Raw genomic sequence first — 22,096 nt, 5'->3', positions numbered from 1 at the left:
ATGACCGTCATTCTGCCTTTGTCTGCTGGTAGTATGATAATGTTCTTATCGTTTCTTAGTGATTTTAGTGCTTCCCTCTCCTTGGTGTTGAGGTTATGTGTTTGTCTTTTCCTTGTTATCAGGGGTACGATACATTGTCTCACTGTTGTTGTGTCTCATCTGTCAGTCCATTGTTCCTGAGTGTGCATTCTAGTGCTGCTAGGAAGTCTGCTGTCTTGGCGTCCCTGTGGTTGTAGTTGAGTCCCTTGGCCAGTATTGTTCTTTGCGTGTCTGTGAGCTGTCTGTGGGTGAGGTTTTTAACTCAGGTGTGTGTTGTGGTGTCCTCTTTGATGTGTGTTAGTTTGGCCATTTTTTCTTTTTTGCGGTGTGTAGTCCTGTTCTGTCCTATGGTGACAGCCTGTTCTATGGTCCGGGTCCATTCCTGATCAGAGATCACACACTTGCAACAAGTTGACACAGCGACCCATTAACACAATAAGCAATCACCATGCAGATCTGAACGGAATAACCCCCATCTACTTTGCAGGTGCATTAACCAACTAAATCACAGCACCAGGACGTGTGCAGCTTCACTTACCGATATGTGCAGTCCTGTACCCACCTGGTCACTAACTCCAAAATGTGTTTTCTGTATCAATGTTGCTCAGTGAGAATTGCAATCAACCTACACTTTTGCAAAAACAGTTCACAGCTGAACATTCTTCACTGAAACTGGACAGAAAAAAAGACAATCTCCTTTTGCATTGGCTTCAACATGATTCTTTCGATCTGTCTAAACTGACAGGGTAAAGAGGATGTGTTCAACCTCTTGGCCTCCCTTAATCATATTAATACCCACTCAGGGAACCTCACACCAAGAGGAACCGGGTCATTGAGGTGAATTGGCCAGGTATGGTATTTGAGTCAGTGTAAACAGTGTACAGTGAAGGCTGACCCATGAACACCGACACTGAGCCGTGTACCGCCAGCTCCACCTCACATCCTGCCTCATGCCTCCCAGTCATCTTTACTGCTGTCATAAACCTGGTCCCTTTTGTGCCAAAAACTGTTCCTTCCCTCAAGCATACCCTGTCCTTGATTTTTTTCAGATGGATACTAAAGCAGGTCAGGCTTACGATGAGACTGGTTTAGTACAAAGATGAAAAGGGTCTGAGAAGCCTTTTGTTTATATATAAGGGTCTATTTGGACACCTGCAATCGGCCGGGAATAAGTTGAGAAGTGGAGCAGGGAAGTGAAATAAAAGTGAACCGGTGGCACAGTGGTTAGCACTGCTGCCTCACAGCGCCAGAGACCCGGGTTCAATTCCCGCCTCAGGCGACCGACTGTGTGGAGTTTGCACATTCTCCCCGTGTCTGCGTGGGTTCCCTCTGGGTGCTCCGGTTTCCTCCCACACTCCAAAAATGTGCAGGTTAGGTGAATTGGCCACGCTAAATTGCCTGTAGTGCTAGGTGCAGGGGTAAATGTAGGGGAATGGGTCTGGGTGGGTGCGCTTCGGCGGGTCGGTGTGGACTTGTTGGGCCAAAGGGCCTGTTTCCACACTGTAAGTAATCTAATAAACAGATGAGACTTCAGGCCAACGTGGTCATGTCTGTGGAAGTGGTGAGCTCTCGCTGAGCTGTTCAGTGAGTCCAGGACTGGTTGGAAGTTCAACAGGGAGCTGTGTGGAAACTCTCTCTTCTGCCCTTCTAACCTCAACCTGGAAGCATTTGACCTGTTTTTGTACTCTGTTTTAAAGGGGGTTTGCTTATTGGGACTGTTGTGTATATTCGGAACTGCACACTTAGGTCAAATTTGGATAGACTGAGTTCTGTAGGGGTTCCTAATTGTGTTGTTCGTGTTTCATTGTGTAATTTTGTGAATAATTTTATTCTCTGATTTAAACCTGATAGTCAACTACGCTAACTTAATCTGGGTAATTGTAACTGTACACTTACCGATACAAATTGCAAAGTTATGGGTTGGACTGCCTGCTTAAGAACGTTTTGAATGGTCTGGCCTCGTACATAACACGGTTCACTTTTATTTCACTTCCCTGCTCCACTTCTCAACTTATTCCCGGCCGATTGCAGGTGTCCAAATAGACCCTAGCACTATTAGAAACGCATTCCTGGGACATCGCTGTCACTCAATGGGATAGGACTCACTGCCCATCCCTAAATACCCCAGAGATGCAGGTAATGCCTTACTTTCCGGAACACTTGAATTCCTCAGCGGGGTTGTGCAGCCAAGATACCGCTCGGGAGGGAGGTACAGGATTTAGAACCAGCGACACTGAAGGGACATCGATACATTTCCAACTCAGTACGGTGAGATGATTGGAAGGGGATTTCCGGTGATAGGTTCCCACTGTATCTGCTGCCAGTGTCCTTCGAGATTCCAGGCCAGGTGTTAGAATTGGCGGTCGGTGAGCACTTTGGGGACAGGGACCACACTTCGGTGAGTTTTACTCTAGTGATGGAGAGGGATAAGTGTGCACTTCAGGGCAAGAGTTATAGCTGGCGGCAGGGAAATTATGATGCGGTGAGGCACGACCTACGATGCGCGGCTTGGATAAGTAGGCTTCATGGCATGGGCACAATTGATATGTGGAGCTTGTTCAAGGAGCAACTATTGAGTCTCCTTGATAAGTATGTACCTGTCAGGCAGGGAGGAAAGGGTCGTGTGAGGGAGCCGTGGTTTAATAAGGAATTGAAATCCCTTGTTAAATGGAAGAGGGCGGCCTATGTAAAGATGAGGCGTGAAGGTTCAGTTGGGGCGATTGAGAGTTATAAGGTAGCCAGGAAGAATCTGAAGAGAGAGCTAAGAGCAGCAAGGAGGGGACATGAAAAGTCCTTAGTTGGTAGGATTAGGGAAAACCCTAAGGCTTTCTATAGGTATGTCAGGAATAAAAGAATGACTAGGGTAGGAACAGGTCCAGTCAAGGATAGTAGTGGGAAGTTGCGTGTGGAGGCTGAAGAGATTGGGGAGACACTGAATGAATACTTTTCGTCAATATTCACTCAGGAACAGGACATTGTTGCCGATGTGAATATTGACTCACAATTAATTAGAATGGACGGCTTTGAGGTATGTAGGGAAGAGGTGTTGGAAATTCTGGAAAGGGTGAAAATAGATAAGTCCCCTGGGCCTGATGGCATTTATCCTAGGATTCTCTGGGAAGCAAAGGAGGAGATTGCAGAGCCATTGGCCTTGATTTTTATGTCCTCATTGTCTACAGGAATAGTGCCAGTAGACTGGAGGATAGCAAATGTGGTTCCCTTGTTCAAGAATGGGAGTAGGGATAACCCTAGTAACTATAGGCCAGTGAGTCTCACTTCTGTTTGGGCAAAGTCTTAGAGAGAATTGCAAGGGATAGGATTTATGAACATCTGGATAGGAATATTGTGACCAAGGATAGTCAGCATGGTTTTGTGAAGGGCAGGTCGTGCCTCACAAACCTTATTGAATTCTTTGAGAAGATGACTAAGGAGGTAGACGATGGTAAAGTGGTAGATGTGGTGTATATGGATTTTAGTAAGGCGTTTGATAAGGTTCCCCATGGTAGGCGACTGCAAAAAAAACGGAGGTATGGCATTGAGGGTGATTTGGTGGTTTGGATTAGGAATTGGCTGGCTGGAAGAAGACAGAGGGTAGTGGTAGATGGTAAAGTTTCATCTTGGAGTGCAGTTACAAGCGGTGTTCCACAAGGATCAGTTTTGGGACTATTGCTGTTTGTCATTTTTATAAATGACCTGGTAGAAGGGCTAGAAGGTTGGGTAAGCAAGTTTGCAGATGATACGAAAGTCGGTGGTGTTATTGACAGTGAGGAAGGATGTGTCAGGTTACAGCGGGATATAGATAAGCTGCAGAATTGGGCAGAACGGTGGCAAATGGAGTTCAATGTAGGTAAGTGTGAGGTGATTCACTTTGGTAAGAGTAACAAAAAGACAGGGTACTGGGCTAATGGTCGGATACTTGGTCGTGTGGATGAGCAGAGGGATCTTGGTATCCATGTACACAGATCTCTGAAAGTTGCCACCCAGGTAAATAGTGCGGTGAAGAAGGCATATGGCGTACTGGCTTTTATTGGTAGAGGTCAGGTTGCAGTTGTATAAGACTCTGGTGCGGCCGCATCTGGAGTATTGTGTGCAGTTTTGGTCGCCATACTATAGGAAGGATGTGGAGGCATCTGGAACGGGTGCAGAGGAGGTTTACCAGGATATTGCCTGGTATGGTAGGAAGATCGTATGAGGAAAGGCTGAGGCACTTGGGGCTGTTTTCAATGGAGTAAAGACGGTTTAGGGGTGACTTGATAGAGGTGTACAAGATGATTAGGGGTTTAGATAGGGTTGACCATGAGAACCTTTTTCCACGTATGTAGTCAGCTATTACGTGGGGGCATCGATTTAAATTAAGGGGTGGTAATTATAGTACAGATGTTGGGGTGATTCTTTACTCAGCGAGTCGTGAGTTCATGGAATGCCCTGCCAGTAGCAGTGGTGGACTCTCCCTCTTTATGGGAATTTAATCGGGCGCTGGATAGGCATATGGAGGATAGTGGGCTAGTGTAGGTTAGGTGGGCTTGGATCGGCATAACATCGAGGGCCAAAGGGCCTGTACTGCGCTGTATTTTTCTATGTTCTATGTTCTATAGATCGATGCAAACAATCACTGGACTGATTCTGGCAGAAACCATTTGCGTCTTCTATGCGCAACGAGGAACGCATTCTCATTCAGGTAATTCACACAAAGAGAAATAAATCTTCATTCCCTGCCTGGGAATCGTATCCAAGTCTGGGCGATGCAAATTCGGACTCTTAAGCAGGGACTCCCTCCACTGCTGCTGACTGTAACCTTTGTGACCTGACTTACACACAGCCTTTTTTTAAGAGTAGATTCTCTACAGTGTGGAAACATGCCCTTCGGCCCAACAAGTCCACCCTGCCCCTCCGAAGAGAAAACCCCCCAAACCCATTCCCCTACCCTATATTTACACCTGACTAACGCACCTAACACTGTGTGAAAGTTAGCTCTGCCAATCCACCTGACCTGCACATCTTTGGATTGTGGGAGGAAACCGGAGCACCCTGTCCCTGTCCTTTGGGTTATACCCACCTTCGGCAGCAATGCTTTTCTCTCCAAGTTTCCAAACAGTTCATATTATCGCCCTGGGTTTCAATGTGAAGAAAGTGGAGCTTTGATAAATTGGTGTTGTTCAGGAGTAGCACTGAAGTAAGGTACAGAACAAGGGCTCGTTCTCAGGCGATGGGTGGTGGTGAAGTGGCGCCATCTATAAATGCGTCATTCAACTCATCTGATTGCAGATCCCGGGGCGAGAAATAACTAACGTTTTCTCGCGGAATTTCTTCACGGCTTTGACTGGAAGAGACCATGACGCCAAGTATGCAAGTACATTTCACTGGAGTGGATCGTGAAATCGCGCAGTGACTGTGAATAAAACGCTGGAAACGTCCAGCAGAGGAGCAGGCGACCCCGAAGTGGGCACCTATGAACAGATGTATTTCCTTTTCCACTGAAAGGCACTGCTTCACAAAGTGGGGACTTCCAAGTGAAGCAGTGACGGGGATTATCTCTGCTGGTTGTTCACGTTGTGAATGCTTTCTCTCCCCAATGTCCGTGTTTACATTACATGTTGACAAGCTGTGGGCTGATTGCACGTTCATTGGTCCAGTGGTGTAATGGATAACGCGTCCTGACGTCGGATCAAGACGTTGTCGGCTCGAGTTGTGCGGGTTCCCTGTGACATGTTTCATCTCTCCAACCCTTCAGGCACTCTGCCTGTATTCCTGACGAAGGCTTTTTGCCTGAAACGTCGATTTTCCTGCTCCTCGGATGCTGCCTGAACTGTTGTGCTTTTCCAGCACCACTCTGATCTACCGTCTGGTTTCCAGCATCTGCAGTCATTGTTTTTATCCTGTTGCATGCCCTTACCTTGTCTGTGTTCTCCAGGAGGTGCAGGGATTTATTGGCGTGCTTTTGAAATTGGAAGTTGCATTTGGGCCCACTGCATTTCATTGCCAGACAATTGGATAGTAGGTCCTGTCATGTCAGGTTATGAGGATCTGAAGGAATGGGATCAGTGGGGATTTTTTTTTCGAATTTGAAAATTGCATTTGGGTCCATTTCAGCTCATTGCCAGAGAGGTGTATGACACGTCCTGATTTGCCTGGTCCTGAGGAGCTGCACGGATTCTATCCAAGTGTTTTTGAATTTGAATGTTACCTTTGGGTCCATTGCATATCATTGTCAGAGAGGTTTGTGACAGGTCATGTTATGTCAGGTTCTGAGGAGCTGCAGCGATTCGATCACTGTGCTTTTGAATTTGAAAGTTGCACCCGGACCCATTGCACATTTTCAATTCCAGCTCACCTCAATGTCTCTCATTGACTGTGCAACTGGCTTGTGTTCCACCTAAAGCTGCCTTTTGTCAGAGAACCTTGTGTGTGAACACAAAGGGCCCAAGTGAAGCACAAAGAGCGGATATAATCCTGAAAACTTTGACTCTCACAGGGAATGTGTCTGTTTATTTCCCTGTGTGGGTGATAAAGGAGATGTGTTCGTCAATGGGGTTACAACACAGTGTGAACAGGCCAAACGTCGGTCCCATTTCTGTGTCATTTAAGATCACAAGGAGAATCTCATTGACATTTACACTGGGAGCATCAGAACACACAAGGTTATGTGTCAAAGCTGTTATCTGGGACTAGTCTAGATGGATGCCTGATGAGCCGCACTGCAAGATGGGCTGAAATGTCTTTTTGCACTCTGTGAATGCTCGAATACAAGTATAAGCTACTTTTCAGATGAAAAGATCAAAACTAAGAAGACAGAAGCAGTTTCATTGAGAGTAAATGCGATAGATTCGATCGACTTCTCACGAAAGACAAGAGTGGTCCTAAAGGAAGAGGACTAAATTGGTGGAAGGCCAACTATATCACCATTAGGCTGTAGCTGGGAAATGTAGATTGGGAACAGGTGTTTGAACGTATATCCATATTCAATATGTGAGTGGTGTTTAAAGAAAGGTTGATTAGCGTTCAGGAGAGAGGATGTTCCTGGAAAATGAGGGATAGAAATGGCAAGACAAGGGAACCATGGATTCCAGGTGAAATGCCAGCCTAGCTAAGAGGAAAAGGTATGCCTACTTAAAGTCCAGGTGACTGAAGACAGACGAACTTTTGAAAGAACATGAGGAATGTACTGCCAATGTGAAACGATGGGTTAAGAGGCCTAAAAGGGGTCATGAGATATCCTCAGTGAGCTTTATTCAGATATAATGAGCAAGAGTGTACTAGAGAAAGTGTTGGCCCACTCAGGACAAAGGGGGAACCTTTTGCGGGCAGTCAGGGAAAATGGGTGAAATTCTTATTGAGTACCTGGCATCGCTGTTCACCAAGGATAGGGATATGGTGAATGTAAATGTTAGGGATAGATGTTTTATTACTCTAGGTCAAGCTGGCATAAGGTGGGAGGAAGTGTTGGGTATTCCAAAAGGCAGAAAGGTGGGTTAGTCTCCAGGACATATCCCAGGTTTCTGAGGGAAGTGAGAGGAGATAACCGAGGTTTTAACAAATACCTTTCCAACGTCATTGAACACGGGTGAGGACCTGGAGTACTGGAGAATTGCTAATGGTGTTCCCTTGTTTAAGAAGGTAAGCAGGAATAATCCAGTAATTCCAGACCTGTGAGGCTGTTGTCAGTGTAGGAAAGTTACTGGAGAAAATACTGAGGATTAGGAAATATTTCCATTTGGAAGAAAATAGGCGAATCAGTGAGATGCAAAATGGTTTTGTGCAGGAAAGGTCATGTCGTACAAACCGAATAGAAATTTTTGAAAAGGTGACAAAGTTGATTGATGAGGGAAAGGATCCAGATGCCATGGACATGGACTTTAGCCAGGCTTTTGATAAAGTACGCAGATGGAGAAGGTGAAGTCACATGGAGTCCAGGATGCTTGAACTTGATCGGTAGAGAACTGGCTGGGCAACAGGAGACAGAAAGTAGTAGTTGGAAGGGACTTCCTGAAAATGGAGATATGTGACAGTGGTTCCACAGGAATCCGTATTGTGACCACTGTTCTTTGTGATATATAAAAGTGACTTCGAAGAAGGTATAGGTGGCTCATTAGCAAGTTTACAGATGACACTAAGGTTGCTGGAGTAGCAGATAGTGATTGGGACTGTCAGAGAATACAGCAAAATAAACATATGTAGGAAAGTTGGGCAGAGAAATGGTAGATGGCGTTCAATCCATGCAAATGCAAGGTGATGCATTTGGAAGATCCGATTCAAGAGCGATCTGTTCAGAAAAACGACATGTCCTGGGGAAATTTGATGGACAGAGAGATCTGGGTGTTTACATCAATTGTTCCCCGAAGGTGGCGACGCAAGTCAACAGAGTGGTCAAGAAGACATACGGCATGAATTCCTTCATCGGACGGAGTATTGAGTACAAGAGTTGGCAGTTCATGTTACAATTGTATAAGACTTTGGTTCAGCCACATTTGGAACACTGTGTATAGTTCTGATTGTCACATTGCCAAAAAGGACGGGAAAGATTTGAAGAGGGTGCAGAGGAGGTTTACCAGGATGTTGCCTGGCATGAAGGAGACTAGCTATAAGGAGAGGTGGAGTAGATTAAGATCGTTTTCATTAAAAAGCCGGAGGTTGGGGGAGGACCTGATAAAGGTCTACAAATTCATGAGAGGTTTGCAGGGAAGATAGCAAGAAGCCTTTTATCCCAGAGTGGGAAACTCAATTACTCAGGGTCACGCGATTAACGTGAGGGGTGGGGGAGGGAACGATTAAGGGAGATATGTTTGGTACTTTCTTCACACAGAGGGTGGTGGGTGCCTGAAACGCGTTGCCAACGGAGCTGGTAAGGGCGGGAACAATAACATCATTTAATATTCATCTGGGCAGACACATGTATAAACAGGGAGCAAAGGGATACAGACCGTTAGAAAATAGGCAGCAGGTTTAGATAGAGGATCTGGATTGGCACAGGCTGGGAAGGCCGAAAGGCCTCTTCCACTGGGGTAAGGTTATTTGTTTTTTGTTCTTTGTTCCATTCAGCCTCGCCAACAGGCCAAACCGTGCAAACCTGACAACATCCCTGCAAGCATTTCCTGAGCAACTTCACGTGATTTTATTTGATTTTTCAATAATGCTGAATGACAATGATCTCCTTGAAAGAGAAAGTTATCGCATTGAATGGTCGCAAATGTCAGTGAGTTGGGTCGGACAGCGAGTACAGTTGCACTTCAGTGTAGTGGTCGTCACGCTTGCCTCATGCGCAAATGTAACTGGCTCAAGTCCCCACAGGAACACACATGTTCCGTTGTTAATCGTGGTAGCTTTTGGGATTGGCGTGAAGGGAGCTTTCTTTTTCGTTGATCTCATCAGCAAACCTCGCTATGTATTTGCTCGCGCATATCTGCTGCAGTGCTGACAAGGAATACAATTCCGATGAATTGCTGAGTGAAACTTTGTTAAATTTCTCTCCTCGCTGGTCCTGAATATGTATCACTGTTTATGGCACCGATGGACATTCTAGTTTAAGAGCGCAGTTGCTGGGCACTGATTTTTATGCAACAGTAATATTGCATTTGGAATGCGTGCAAACGCGGCCCAGTTCAGAGATAAGGAGAACCCGCAGTGAATACTGGATTACTGGTATACACTCTCTTTCAACTGATTCCCAAAGTAGGCTCTCTATGGCCTCATTGGGATGCTGTGTGTTGTTTGTCAACGTGTGTGAATCAAAACCAGAAATCCTCAATCATGCTTTGGAGCAGTTCACATGTTCGAGATTTTTTAAGCACCGGCTTTGTTTGCAGCTCATTCAGTCAACAACCTGAATGTGGGGATTTCCAGTCTCAGTTGAACCTCTTAACTCACGCTCTCATATAGTCGCTAATGTTAACTTGTGCTCTGAAATCCTGAAGAAGGGCTCATGCCCGAAACGTCGATTATCCTGCTCCTTGGATGCTGCCTGACCTGCTGCGCTTTTCCAGCAACACATTTTCATCTCTGAAATCTAAGCCATGTGGGAACTGAAGCTGAGGAAATGACAGACAGGCTGCTGAATGACATTGTATCCATTTTATTTTCCTTCACATCACAGAGGAGCAGGAATGTCTCAACTGAGAGGGATAGGAAAGTGGAGCACATGCAGCTCTGGTGAAATAGGTAAAAACCAGGACTGCAGATGCTGGAAACCAGAGTCTAGATTAGAGTGATGCTGGAAAAGTACAGTAGGTCAGGCAGCAGCCGAGGAGCTGCCCTGCTCTTCGGATGCTGCATGACCTGCTGTCCTTTTCCAGCACCACTCTAATCTAAGCTCTGGTGAAAAACCGACTTACTGATTCAGTCAACAACAAGAGACATGAAGGTGACTTAGGCGTGATTCTGTGGTGCCAGTGTTGGAATGGGCTGGACAAATTTAAAAGTCACCTTTCAGGCAAACGCCCTTCATCAAGCCTAAAACGTCGATTTTCCTGTTCCTCGGATTCTGCCTGACTTGTTGTGATTTTCCAGCACTACTCTTATTTTGTCTCTAATCTCCAGTATATGCAGTACCCACTTGCACCAAGCTAAAAGTCACACAATACCAGGTTAGAGTCCAACAGTTTTATTTGGGATCACGAGCTTTCGAACAACTCTTCATCATCAGGAAGTTGTCACCTGATGAAGAACAGCACTTCGAAAGCTAGTGCCTCCAAATAAATCAGTTGTACTTTAACATTGTGTTGTGTGATTTTCAGCTGTGACTCAGACGGGAGAACTTTTCACACCTCGAATAAAAGAGCAATCACATGCAGTTTGCAACTCTTTGAGATACTGCAATGACTTTTACCTTCTGTCAATACGCATAGACACTGCCTTTTGTACATCTCTCAGTAAGCACCGTGGGATTTAGTAGCATTTAGTGAGTCGCTTATATTTGGTTCCCACATTGGTTTCCAACTCAGCTGGCAGCTGCGCAGGAAAACGCCCGTTAAGGGCAAAGATCAGGGAAATACCAATTTGTACCAGCACCTTATCCAACAACCTCGAAATGTGAGCTCGCCTTCTCAGATTCTGCTGCTAACTTAGATTTGAGGCGTAGGAACTACTTTGAGACGCTAATTTTGCAGAACAGGCGCTTGAAATGACCGTATGGTGCAGGGTATCATCTGGGTGCCGACCTGCTTAGCTTTGTGAGCTTTGCGTGTTTGGTAGCCTGGCTGAGCAATCTCAGGCGCTGAGGACAGGTTCAGTTTCAAAGAAAACAGGGCCTTGAGTCCCACTTGTGCTGACTGATTATTATGGCAACGTTAGGAAGGGGGGGGGGCTGTGTTGAAGTTCAATGCAATAAAACATAATAATTACCTCCAAACCAATCTGTGAAGTGGGAGAGCACAGAACCTCCAACCAGTCAGTATCCACGCTGTGTTCCCCTGGTGCTGTGGTTTTCACTTTCACCTCGTACTCGAAAATCCCATGGCATGATCCCGGGCACATGCAAGCTGCGCTGCTGTTTCATATTCCAGGCAAGGTGGGTTGTTCACCATTATCTTGGAAAGTGAATGGAGATCATTATTTCACCACTGATGTGAAACCAAATCCTGTATTGAATCGACTCGTTGTTATTTGGTGCTGTGGTGGAAAGGAGGGCAATTGCGGTGTGAAACTTTGTTAAATTTCTCTCATTTCCTCCATTACCGTCACCACACGGTCGGCTATTGCACAAAATCTGGTGGCATTGGATTGAGTGTGATTTAGCGGCTTGGGTCAGACATCGGCTAGCTGAAAGCTGAAAGTGGTGGGTGATGCGAAATGTTCATCATGCAGTTCAGTTATTCGTGATGTAACTCAAGTATCTGTTTTGGGTTCACTGATGTTTATCATTTTTATGAACGACTTGGGTAGAGCCTAAATGGATGGGATACCAAATTTGCGGATGACACTAAAGTCAGTGGAGTTGTAGATAGTACAGAAGAATGTTATGGGTTACAGAGGGACCCAGATGACCTCCAGAGCTGGGCTGAATTGTGCCAAATGGAATGTAATGGGGAAACATGTGAAGTGATTTACTTTGGATTGAGTACTCGGAATAAGCACTGCAGTAATGGTAAGATTCTTGATAGTGTAGATGAGCAGACAGATCTTCAAGTATTTAGACCACTGGGATGCCTTCTCATGTACCTGAAAGACGAGTTGCAGCTGAACTGGAGGGGCACAAATCTCCTGTGTAGGAGATTTGCTCTTGTGGTTCGGGAGTGCTTTGGGCACCATAGTTCCATATCTGAGATGGGGGTATTATAGATGGGGCAGTGACAGGATGTAGTGAATCTATCAGGAACATTTTTCATGCAATGAAACAAAGCGATTGGTTAAAGTGTGTCTGCTTTAACGCAAAGAGTGTCAGAAATAAGAGTGATCAACTTATAGCATGGATCAGGACTTGGGACAATGATGTTGTAGCCATAACGGAGACGTGTGTTGCACAGCGGCAGGAATGATTGCGACACGTTCCAGGATTTAGAACGTTAAAAAGAACAGGGAGAGTCGAAAAAGTGGAGAGAGTGTAGCATTGCTAATCAGAGATGCATCACAGCTACAGAAATGAAGATTGTCGAGGAAGGTTTGTCTACTGAATCAGTACGGGTGGAAGTTAGGAACAGCAAATGAGCAGTTACCTCATTGTTTTTTTTGTAGACCCCCAAATTGCAGGAGGGAGATCAAAGAACTCAAAGGCCGGCAGATGTTGCAAAAATGCAGATGGAGCAGGGTTGTTGTTATGGGTGACTTCAAATTTCCTGCTGAGGGGGAGGGTGAAAAGAAGGTTTACCAGGATACGGTCCGGACTGGAAGACTTGTCTTATGAAGAGAGGTTGATAAAGCTCGGACTTTTCTTTCTGGAGAGAAGGGGGAACCTGATCGAGGTGCACAAGATAATGAGAGGCAAACATCGAGATGATAGTCAGACACTTTTCTCCAGGGCACGATTGACTGCACGAGGATTCATAGTTTTCAGGTGTTAGGAGGAAGATACAGAGGAGACTTCAGAGATAGGTTCTTTACACAGAGAGTTGTGAGCACATGGACTGCATTGCGAGCGGCGGTGGTGGAAGCAGAGTCATTCGGCACATTTAAGTGACTGCTGGACATGCACATAGACAGCAGTAAATTGAGAAGTGCGTAGGCGAGGTTATTTTATTTTTGATTAGGAATAAGCCTCAGCAGAACATCTTGGGCCGAAGGGCCTGTTCTGTGCTGTACTTTTCTATGTCCTATGTCATATGTTCTATTATTAGATAAGCTGACGCCACGTTGAGAATGCAATTCTCTCATTTACATATTAAAGAACCTAAACGATCATATCCCATTTCAAAAGATGATAGGCGTAATTTAAATATGTTTAAGAAGTATAACCTGGTGTTGTGCGAGTTGTTGTTTAAAAAACTAAAGTAACCATTTTCCTGTAAATTCAGTATTGTAAGATCATGTTCCACAACCACCTGATGAGGAGGCAGCGTCTTGTAAGCTAGGGCTTCTAAATAAACTTGTTGGACTATAACAAGGCGTTGGGTGATTTTTAACTTTGTACACCCCAGTCCAAAATTGGCACCTCCAAATCATTCCTCTCTGACTGAATCCTTGAGTGTTTTCACCCGCTGCCAACTCAATGCAATGGCGTGGGAAGGCCAGCAGAGAGGGAACTTTGTTGCACTGTTTCGACTCTGCTGCCGGGGACAGAAAATTTCTGATTAGACCACATTGGAGTAGCAGCCCATTGGAACTGAACAGCTTGACATTGAAAAATCGGGAGCCGAGGCATTTGTTATCATTCCTTTGGTGGTTGGGTTCTGATAACAATTTGTGATAGCATGCTGCAATTTCACACGTCGAAACAGTTCAAAGCTCTGTGTGAATTTGTATGGGGTTTGTTGAACTGTTACTGAACAGTGAGATCATGTATTTAATAGTGAAACATTTTCTGTTTAACCCATTCTGTTTAGTTTCATTAGAACCCACTGAATAATGTAATTTTGTTCTCAGCTTCTGACAACAAATCGTTACAAATCTGTCAAAGGAGAAAGTGACGGTGAACCAGACAGAACAATCGGTGGCAGCAAGAGTTAAGACCCGAGCAACACTACACACAGGAGGGATGGCCAAAAAACAGAGTGGGTAATAATAATCGGTAAATCTCCTCAGTATAACACCAGCGGTAATGACCATCAGATCGGCAACTGCCATAAGCACCAGGTAACGAGTAGTGCAACGAGAAAGTCCGCAATTTCCCCGGGAAAGGATAACAATCACCAGCAAACTAACTGTGGCAGACAAATGGGAAAAGAAGCAATGAATGATTGATTATAAACTACTTCGCCTGTTCCAAAGAAAAGCAGTAAGATTTTACCAACAAAACCCAGTGGACTGTGTCAGCGAAAGTGGTTGATGTTGAGTGGGTTTGAAGTCTAAGACTTTTGCAGCCACCTCAGATGCTCCTCCAGCCCAGTCGTTTCAGAGATTATGGAATTTTGACAGAAGTTGAGCGCATGCTAGGAGAGCAAAAGGAATTCCAAGTAACTATTTGAATGATTGGAGCAGACTCTTTAAGTTCTCAGCTCCAACTCTGGCAAAAGGAGAACCCCATTAGAAAACTCACTCCCAGCTCACTCATAGGGCTGGTGATTGGACTGTCAATGAAGCAAACTCAAGCCTCCTTTGATTGGGTTATTTCCCGCTCTTATCACTGAATGAAATTCTGATCAGAGTCACAACAGGATCAGGAAAAAATGGTTATCAAAAACTGTTCAAGATTTCAACCAAGACACTCAGGACAACATTCCACAGCATGCACGGGCTGGTTGGGGACAATTTGTGCGAGTTAGGACTGCAGATACATTTCCACTGTAAATCTACACATCTGTACATGACAAGCATCTCAACATGCAGGGAGGAGGAGGGAAATCTCTCAAGACTGAAATTACTTGACCAAAGACAGTGAGGAAGAAAGATTTTCTCGAAAATATGCTAGCTAGATAAAGCTTTGCAAACTACCATGCGGGACGTATCCTTCGATTCCTTTGCTTACAGAAAAAAATGACAACCGATGTAAAGTTCAAAACTGATTAAGCATCCACTGCTGTTTGCGGAAGAGAGTTCCAAACCTTTCCCATCGTTTGCGTGGAGAAGTGCTTCCTAACATCTCTCCTTACCTTTCTCTCCCCAATACTCATATTGTGCTCATTCATTCTAGAACCTACTAGAAATGGAAATAGCTGATCTTTCCTGTCTTTTCCCATTAATATTTTGAAGGATTTCGCTCAGATCATCCCTTAAGCTTCAAATTTCTAGCGGCATCAGTCTCCATTTGTACAACAAAGCAGAAATTTCACAGTGGGTCTGACAACATCTATATGAGAGAATGCTGAGTTAATGTTTCCACTCCACTGACCCTACTTCAGAGCTAACCTGTCTGATCGCTCTGCATAACTTCAAATCATGTGAAAGTGGAACAGTTGATAGAAGACTGACATCTGAAAATGCTGCAGCAGCAGTGGAGTTGGGCATCTCTGTCAGTGGAGAATTGTACCAAGAATACTGCTCAGTGAATTGCTATCACTGTTCTGGTGTCTGGATAAGGCTAACCAGTCGTGAATTGGAGATGTTATTCTTCAACAGCAAAAAGTGGAGAGCATATCAGCAATTGTCATGAAGCCATACCAGGAATGCCAGCAAAGGCAAGGGTGGTGTAGAAGACCAGGTGATCAATTGGCCGAAACATTTCTTCCATGCGAGATGATCAGTCCCTTCAGGCAACTGGCAAGCTCCTTGTTTGAAACTCTGAGCTGATGCTTTCCCTGAAATGCTGCCTTATTACTGTTTGGAAGCTCCTTGGGGAGATCGGTGTTACACATTGACTCTATTTCGCAGCTTCTTTTTTGCTGTTTTCCAATTTTCTGTCAATGAGCAATTTAATTACAATAACAAGCTTAATGCCAATTATCAAGGAATGTTATTGCTCAGTACATCATAATGAAATAAGAGAAAAACACAGAATCTGAATTTTAAAGCAATAACACTGTCCACTCAAACACGATGAGTTCTATCCCGAGATTAGAAACTATTTCAACCAATGCTGCATCACGATAGTTTATTCTAAGTGTGAAAATATTTTTCAGAACTGTTCTCCTTTACTCTTGTCTTAGACGTCAGGCCCGCTGGTCTATAGTTCCCTGGTTTGTACTTAACAAAATACTAAAACAGTGACACGACGTTTGCCAACCTTCAGTCTTCCAGCATCTCACCTGTGACTGTCGATGATTCAAGTATCTCAGTAAGGGCACAACAATCACTTCCCTAGCTTCCCACAGAGTTCTAGGTACACCTGATCAGGACCTGGGCATTTATCCACTTTTATATGTGTGAAGACATCCAGAACCTCCTCCTCTCATATGGATCTTTTCCAAGGTGTGACCATCTATTTCCCTCCATTCTATATCTTCCATGTCCTATTCCACAGTAAACACTGACGCAAAACACTCGTTTATTATTTCCTCCATCGCCAGCAACGCCACACAATGGCCGCCTTGTTGATATTTGAGGGGCCCTTTCCAGAACATAGAACATAGAACAATGCAACGCAGAACAGGCCTTTCGGCCCTCAATGTTGCGCCGACCTATGAACTATTCTCAGCTCATCTCCCTACACTATTCCATCATCATCCATGTGCTTATCCAAGGATTGTTTCAATCTCCCTAATGTGGCTGAGTTAACTACATTGGCAGGCAGGGCATTCCATGCACTTACTACTCTCTATTTAATGAACCTGCATCTGATATCATCTTAAATCTATCAGCCTCCAATTTGTAGTTATGTCCCCTCATACAAACTGACATCATCGTCGTAGGAAAAAGGCTTTCACTGTTTACCCTATCTGACCCCCTGATCCTCTTGCTTGTCTCTATCAAATCCCCCTTAGCCTTCTTCTTTCCAATGAGAACAGCCTCAAATCTCTCAGGCAACATACTGGTAAATCCCCTCCACAACTTTTCCAATGCTTCCACATTACCTTTCCAAACGCACATACTCGAGATAACCATTTGCTCTGAAATCTAAAATTGTCCACAAAGTCCAGACACATGCAATTTCAATCGCAATGCCACCAGCCCCGCTGCAGATTGTCATGTTGACAAATATCGTCTGGAGAACCGTACCTTCATCGATCGCACACTGTGCTCCTTGGTATTCACAGACCTTTGGAGTCATTGTGATATGCTGCTGTGCAACTGCTACGACCCTTATGCCAAATGCATTTGAATTGTAATCTAACAGTGGGATTCTTTTCGCTCCTGAATGACAAAGTTACATTGGTGTCAGCAACAGCTCAGAACTCAGTTGCGGGTTTTGTTCAATGGCTCATGCTGCTTATGCAATCTTCGCTTGACAGCACATTCAGCAAGTTATCACGCCTTCCTGCAGCGTTTGTCAGCGACAGATCAGCTGCTAAGATGATTGCTTCAGACAGCGCTACATCCTATATTTGAAAGTGGAAAAGATGGAAACATTTATAGGCTGAATAGCCTGTCACTATCTTCCCGGGTGCGTCAGAGGCTGGGAGCTGATCTTATAGAGGTTTTTCAATCATGAGGGGCATGAATAGGGTAAATAGACAAGTTCCTTCCGCTCAGGTGGGGCAGTGCAGAAATAAAGGGTACAGATCTGGTGTGGGAGTGTGAAAATTCGAAAGGCAATGAGGGGCAACGGCTTCACACCGAGGGTGGTGAGTGTCTGGAATAAGTTGCCAGATGAGTTGTTGGTGGCTGGTAAAATTCCAATACTTTTAAGGAATCTGGACGTGTATTTGAATAGCAAGGGTTTAAAGAGACATGGGTCAAGTGATTGCAATCGCGGCAGGATCGGTTTAGGAGATCTGTTGGACCTGGACGAGTTGGATTGAAGTCTGTGTTTTTCCTGCTGTCCATATCTAATGGCTCTATGATATTGCTGCACACGTTGCTAACAGGGTGGGAGGGTTATATGATAACTCCAATGTTGATGCATGAGAGTTGAACCAGCGAATTCATTCCCCTGGAAGGCGTGTGAAAAGTATTGATAGAGATCCAGCAAAATAAAATGAACTCATCTTTGATTTGATTTGAAACCTGAACTCTGTTTCTCGTCCGAGACTGTGCCCGCTCTGCTTCATACTGCATACATTTCATGTGTTGCATTTGGATTCTCCTTAACTCTGTTTGCCAAATCTCTCTCATGCCCCCTTTTTGCCCTCCTGATTTCTTTCTTAAGTGTACTCCTATTGCCTTTGTTTTCTTCCAAGGATTCATTCGATCTACCTTGTCTGTACCTGACATATGCTACCTTGCTTTGTTAACCAAATCCATGATTTCTTTACTCATCCAGCATTCCCTTCACCTACCAATCTTTTCTCCCTACCTGACACGAATATGCTGTCTCTGCACTCTCGTTATCTCATTTCTGAAGGCTTCCCATTTTCCAGCCATCCTTTCACCTGTGAATATCTGCCCCAATCAGCTTTTGAAAGTGTATGACTAATATAATCATAATTAGCCTTCCTCCAGTTTAGAACTTCAACTTTTAGATCTGGTCTACCCTTTTCCACCACTATTTTAAAACTAATAATATTATGTTTACTGGTCCCAAAGTGCTCCCCCACTGACAGCCTAGTCGCTTGCCCTGCCTTATTTCCCAACATTCGGTCAAGTTTTACACCTTCTGTAATATGTGCATCCACATAGTTAATCAGAAAGGTTTCTAGTACATAATTAATAATTTCCTCTCCATTTAAACCCTTAACACTTTGGCAGTCCCTGTCAATGGTTGGAAATCCCCGACCATAACCATCCTATTATTCTTACAGATAACTGATAACTCCTAACAAATCTGTTTCCAAACTTACCTCTGTCTATCAGGGTCTCTGTGGTACTCAGTGTCATTATCTATATGTCAGCCTTACTTCATCAGTCTAATTTCCCATTCTGTCTATCTCCCTGTCTCCTGTATGTATTCAGGAAGATCCTGTCTCCATAGATCTCACAGTTGCTGATTGTCTCGTCCATCACGTCATTGAAGATGGTTTGTTATCCAGGGGGACAAACATTAATGGAGGCCGGGAGCTTTCAATAAATCCTGCAGCGAGGTAAGATCACTCACTGTGAACAGAGCAGACATCAATAGGAGGGCTCCAATCATCGGCTAACAAAGTGTGGCGTAGATACATTTCTGGAGGTGGAGCACAGTACGGACACACTCCAAGCTTAATCACCATCCCTAATTTAATGTATGTTGTAGAAAGACGGCATAAGGAATTCACAGTCATCAATCCAGTCCTTTACTGTCTCGTGAGCATGGGTACAACACAGGTGAAAGCCCCGGTACCAAGAGACGGTGGCAATGCTTCCAAGGATCCTTGTGTTCTGTGTTCCCTCTCTGAAACTGTATCTGTGGAACATTTTGTCGACCAGTGTCTTCAATCATTCTAACTCCTATAACAGTTACCATCGTTGTAACCTTCTCGTCTCTCGCTTGTTTCTCCACATATTTGAAACGTCCTCCAACCCAGACGATCATCCCTATCTCTGTAAATTGTGATTGACTCCATAGCATGTCTTATCTCGGTATCCTTCTCTTCCAGTAACTGGAGACATGTAGCACAGAAACAGACTCTGCAATCCATCTCGTCCATGCGAACCAGGTTTCCTGAACGCATTTGCCTGCGTTTGGCCTATACCTGTTCAAACCTTCTCCACTCCATGTATCGGCTCAAGTGTCTCCCCCATGTTTTAGTTGTACTTGTTTCTAACATTTCCTCTGGTAGTTCGTTCCATGCATAGAACATAAGAATCGAACATTCAACACTGCAGTGCAATGCAGGCCCTTCGGTCCTCGATGTTGCGTGAAACTGTCAAAATAATCTGAAGCCCAGTCTACCCGACACTATTCCATTTTAATCCGTATGTCTGTCCAATGACCATTTAAATGTCCTTAAAATTGGCGTGTGTACCACAGTTGCAGGCAGGGCATTCCGCAACCCTCCACCTCTCTGAGTAAATAAACGACCTCTGACATCTGTCCTCAATCTATCAAGCCCCGAATTTAAAGCTATGTCCCCTCGCGCAAGCCATCACCATCTGAGGAAAAAGGCTCTCATCGTCCACCCTATCTAAACCTCTGATCATCTCTTATGTTTCAATTAAGACTCCTCTCAAACTTCTTCTCTCTAATGCCAACAGCCTGAAGTCCCTCAGCCTTCCTTCGTAAGACCTCCCCTCCATACCAGTAAACATCCCAGTAAATATCTTGTGAACCCTTTCCAAAGCATCCGCATTCTTCCTATAATGTGGTGATCGGACTATGTGCAATACTCCAACACCAGCCGCACCAGAGATTTGCACAGCTGCAGCATAACCTCATGGCTCCGATACACAATTCCTCTATCAATAAAAGCCAAAACAACGTAGGTCGTCTTAATATCTTTATCAACCTGGATGGCAACTTTCTGTGCATGGACACCGACATCTCTCTGTCTATCTACACTGCCAAGACACTTACCACTAGCCCAGTCCTCTGCATTCCTGTCACTCCTTCTAAAGTGAATCTCCTCACAGTTTTAAACATTAAACTCCATTTGCCACCTCTCAGCCGAGCTCTGCAGATTATCTATGTCCTCCTGGAAAGAACAACATCCTTTGGCACTATCCAATACTCTGTCGACCTTCATGTCATCTGCAAATTCACGAAACCATCCTTCTACAACCTCATCCCAGTCATTTGTCAAAGTGACAAACACCTCTGGCACCAAATGAAATCCTTGTGGTCCAACACAAGTTAATGAACTCCAGGATGAACACTTCCAATCAACCACAACCCTTAGTCTTCTTTCAGCTAGCCAAGTTCTGACCTGAACCGCTAAATCACACTCAATTCCATGCCTCCATATTTTGTGCAATAGCCTACCGTAGGGAACTTTATAAAACGCCTTACTGAAATCCATGTTCATCACATCAACCGCTTTACCCTCACCCACCTGTCTAATCACCTTCTCAAAAAACTCATTAAGTTTTGTGAGGCATGATTTACCCTTCACAAAACCGTGTTGATTATCCCTAATTAACATATTCTTTTCTCAATCGTTATAAATCCTATCTCTTACAACCCTTTCCAACATTTTATGCACAACCGAAATAAGGCTCATTGGCCTATAATTGCTAGAGTTGTCTCAACTCCCCTTCTTGAACAAAGAAACAATATTTGCCATCCTCCAGCTGTCTGGCACTATTCCTGTAAACAATGACAAAATAAAGATCAAAACCAAAGGCTCTGCAAACTCGTCTCTGGCGTCCCAGCGAATCATCGGATAAATCCCATCTGTGCCAGGGGCCTTATGTACTTTCACACGTTCGAGAATTGTTAACACCACCTCGTTGTGAACCCGACTCCAATCTAGTCTGGTAGCCCGTATCTCAATAGTCACCTCAATAACATTGTCGTTTTTCATCACGAATGCTGATGAAAAATATTCACTTCGCGCTTAAACTATCTCCTCTGACTCCACATACACCTCCTACTACTATTCTTAATTGGACCTAATCTTACTAGAGCCATTCTTTTATTCCTGATAAACCTTCCGTGTTTTCCTTGATACTATCCGCCAATGGATTCTCATGTCCACTCCTCGATCTCCTCAGCTCTCGATCTAGGTCTTTCCCAGTTAACCTGTACTTCTCAAGCACCCTAACTGAGGCATCACATCTCATCCAAACATAAGTTTTCTTCTTCCTCTTGACATGAGATTCAACTTCTTGAGTAAACCTTGGTTCCTTCACTCGACAGCCTCATCCCTGCCTTACAGTGATATACTTATCAAGGACATGCAGTGGCTGTTCCTCGAATAAGCTTCACATTTCAATTGTGCCATGCCCTACAGTTTCCTCCCACATCGTATGCATCCGAAATCTTGCCTAATCACATCATAATAGCCTTTGTCCCAGCTATAACTCCTGCCCTGCGGTATATGCACATCCGTTTCCAGCGCTAAAGTAAACATAACCGAATTGTGGG

Source organism: Chiloscyllium plagiosum, unplaced genomic scaffold (genome assembly GCF_037043375.1).
Source record: "Chiloscyllium plagiosum isolate Xiang-an unplaced genomic scaffold, Cpla_swu_hap1 HiC_scaffold_42, whole genome shotgun sequence".
NCBI lineage: Eukaryota > Metazoa > Chordata > Chondrichthyes > Orectolobiformes > Hemiscylliidae > Chiloscyllium > Chiloscyllium plagiosum.
This window is presented reverse-complemented; position numbering follows the sequence as displayed.